This window comes from Amblyomma maculatum, chromosome 7 (assembly GCF_055883805.1).
Source record: "Amblyomma maculatum isolate TAMU_Amacu chromosome 7, ASM5588380v1, whole genome shotgun sequence".
NCBI classification, from domain to species: Eukaryota; Metazoa; Arthropoda; class Arachnida; order Ixodida; family Ixodidae; genus Amblyomma; species Amblyomma maculatum.
In genome coordinates this window covers 116,568,765-116,572,452 of record NC_139350.1, presented here as the reverse complement: position 1 = coordinate 116,572,452, position 3,688 = coordinate 116,568,765, and positions in this window count along the sequence as shown.

Here is a 3,688-nt window from a genome sequence, read left to right as displayed (position 1 = left end):
GTTGTGCTCTTCGAATGTCCAGCCAAAAATGACGACATCATCGAGGTATACATCACACATATTTGCCATTTTAGTCCCCGTAGGATAGCGTCCATAAATCTTTCGAAAGTTGCAGGAGCATTGCAGAGCCCGAAAGGCATTACATTAAATTCAAACAGGCCATTCAAAAAAAATTAAATTCAAACAGCCAGGTGTGATAAATGCCGTTTTTTCCTTGTCGTCAGGGTGCATAGGGATCTACCAATATCCCGATCGCAGATCGACGGATGAAAAATATGATGCCGAGAACAGACAATCTATGGCGTCATCGATCCGCGGAAGGGGATACACATCCTTCTTTGTTGCAGCATTCAGACGGCGATAATCGACGCAAAAGCGCCATGTACCATCTTTCTTCTTCACCAGAATTACAGGGGCTGCCCAGGGACTGCATGACTCTTGAATAACACCCTTTTCCAGCATATCCCGAATCTCCTCACTGATGACCTGGCGTTCTGTTGGTGACACTCTGTACGGCTTCTGTCGAATTGGGTGTGAGTAGCCTGTGTCAATGCGATGCCGGTTACGTGTCACGGGAATGCGCCGTGAGCCGCTAGGCTCCGAAAAATCAAAGATGGAAGAATACTTAACCAGTAAGGCCTCCAAAGCATCACGCTGGTCCCTGGTTAGAGAGCGGCTGATCATCCGATGTAGTTGCGAGTCAGGGGCTGGAGCGGCAGCACTTTCGCCAGGTGCATCAGTAACCAAAGCCACCGACGGGGCGTCGTCTTGGCTACATGTCGCAACCTTCATATTAACAGGCAAAACTACAGGTTGCGAAGAACAATTAATGGCCGACAGCCGTGAGCAGCCCTTGACCACCGACAGTAGGCAATGAGGAACCAGAATGCATTTCTTTGCACAGTTAGAATGAAGCGGTGCCACTGTAGCGTCCGAGGTGTCGGAAGCACGGCTGGGGCACAAAACTGGGATGCACACCATAGACAAGGCTGACACATTTGTATCCTCTGTTACACAGAACACATCCTCACGCACGTGTGGCTTCTCTAAGAGTCCAGAAGGAAGGGAACCATCAACGAAGAGTTCCCTAGAGCGGCAGTCGACCGTAGCGCCACACATTCTGAAAAAGTCAATACCTAGAATTATGTCATGCGTGCATCGCGAAAGCACTGCAAACTCCGCTGCGAATACCGTTCCACCCAGGGACACCGAAGCACTGCACATTCCCAGGGGACACAACACCTCACCACCCGCGCCATGAAAATTCACATTTCTGTCCCAAACAAACATAACTTTGCGTCCTAACCGCTTCTTAAACGATAAACTCATTATTGAAATTGTTGCCCCGGTATCCACTAAAGCCATTGTCGCCACAGCATCCACGAGCACATAGACCGTGTTATTTAACATAACAACAGATGGAGGAATTTCTTCAGGCAGCGCACAGTCTCCAGCGACCTGACCTCCAGAGGCCGCGCTGACTAGTTTTACGGCAAAGGCGATGCCGACCGCCGTCGTGGCCGTGGTGACGGAAAGCGGCGCGCAGAAGAGGCAGGTGGTGGTGAGACACTTCGTTCGGAAGCAGGAGAGGGGCTGCGCGGTCCATTGGTCTGGGGATATTCATGCGAAGATGGGGGCCATTGCCAATTAGAGTCGTAGAAACGGTTACATGGCGGAGCATTTTGGACGGGCCGATCGTAACGGGTGAGTGGGCGGCTGCGGCAGTATCGAGCTATGTGCCCCTCAATGCCGCAGAGTCGGCACACGGGGGCTGTGCGACGAAAAACTTGTTCCCTGGAGGGCTCCGAGGAGACAGGGTGCATTGGGTAGCGAAACTCATTTTCAGGTCTTCGGACTGGACGCCGGAAATAGCGAGCAGGTGGTGGTTGAGGATGGTACTCAAAGTGCTGATCATAGTGCGACAAGAAGTTAGTCGGGCGCGAGTCGTAGCGAGGCGGGTGACCAGGGCTATCGAACCTTGGCGTCGGGCTGTTGGAGCAAGCGCCCGCGTGTGCCGTATTGATAGAATTCACAACGGGCATCGAAAGGAGCAAGGAGGGAGGCCCTCAAGAGCCGACAATGTCAGAGGGCAAATATGATGGAGACCGTGCAGGGGGCTCAAATCGCTGTAGTTCCTCGCGAACTATTTGCCGGATCGTCGACAACAAGTCCATGAAGTTGTCTTCAATGCTCGCCACAGATGGAACGTTGGCGAGCCGCCCAAAGTTTGGCGTTATGCGACGAGTCTTCAATGTCTCGAATGTGCGAACATGCCTAATTACATCACAGACGGCGTTCAGGTCATCTTTGGCAATTAGAAAATTATAAACATCATCTGCGATGCCCTTCAGAAGATGTCCTACTTTATCTTCCTCGGTCATATTAGCGCTTGCAGTTTTGCATAGCTTTAGGACCTCCTCTATGTAAGTTGTGCATGTTTCCCCAGGTAGCTGAGCTCTGTGCGTAAGCGTGTGTTCAGCTCGCTTCCTTCGTGCAAGACAGTCGCCGAAGTAGTGCCGCAATTCAGTAATGAAACGGTCCCAGGTGGTAAGAGAGTCTTCGTGGTTTTCGAACCAAACAAGAGCGGTATGGATTAGGAAGAAAACCAGTTTGCGAGCTTAGCGGGGGCGTCCCATCGATTCTAGCGGCTCACCCGTTGGTAGTAGGTCAACCACTAGTCAACATCCTCGCCTGCCGCTCCTGCGAAAGTCCGAGGCTCCCGACAGTGATGCGAAGAACTGTTCGCTGCTCCCGCAGGCCGGCCTTCAGCCTGGATCACCGCGTCACCACGGGCTGCTTGCGAGTCATCGGCCGATTGCATGGCGCTGGTTTGCGGTTCGAGGCCCGCAAGGCGACGACTTCGGCGAGGCTCCAGTTGTGTCGGTGCTGTGTGTAGGGCCAGGGATCGTTATCCCGGCACCTCCACCACAATATTACGCCCTTAGCGTCGCGACTGAGAAGTTCTAGTCGGTTCAGTACGCTAGGTACACACGGCTAGCGGGAACGACACAAGTGCCACAAGACAAAGGTCGAACGGGCGCGCACACTTCTTCCTCTTCCTTCTTCATCCGTGCTCTGTTCGAGAACAAGTCCGTAACAGTATGTTAGATGTTTAGATTGGGCATATAACATTTCAGGTATGATAGCTGCACAGGTAATTAGACAGCATAAAAGGAAGTACACATGACAACCGTAGTGCACACAGAAAATGGATAGATTAGCTCTGTCCACACAGAAGCTCAGGTTAATGTATCAGCTGTGTCATACCTGAGTTCTTTATATAACATAGTTCTTTTTTCAAAGGTGTATATAAACAAAAATTTAGAATAACACAATAGCTGAGAAAGCAGCTTGATAAAAATCACGTCGGAATCACCATGTGAAATGTTAATGCGAAAAGAAAGGTGCTTCATTGTCTAGTCTTCTTTTTCGTAAAAAAAACTTGTCATCAAGACAACTTGTCCGCACGGCGAGTGATGGAACTGTAGTAACAACTGCCTTGAACTTTGAAGTAGGCGGCGAACACCCAAACTGCCGCCCGAAGATGCGCTGGCTGGACGCTGTGAAACGCTACCTGGCTGCCATCTGTGGACGCTGTGAAACGCTACCTGGCTGCCATCTGATTAGCGGCCGCAACACTGAATTATCAGAATCGCCTAGAATGGAGAAAATCAAGGCCGCCGACCCC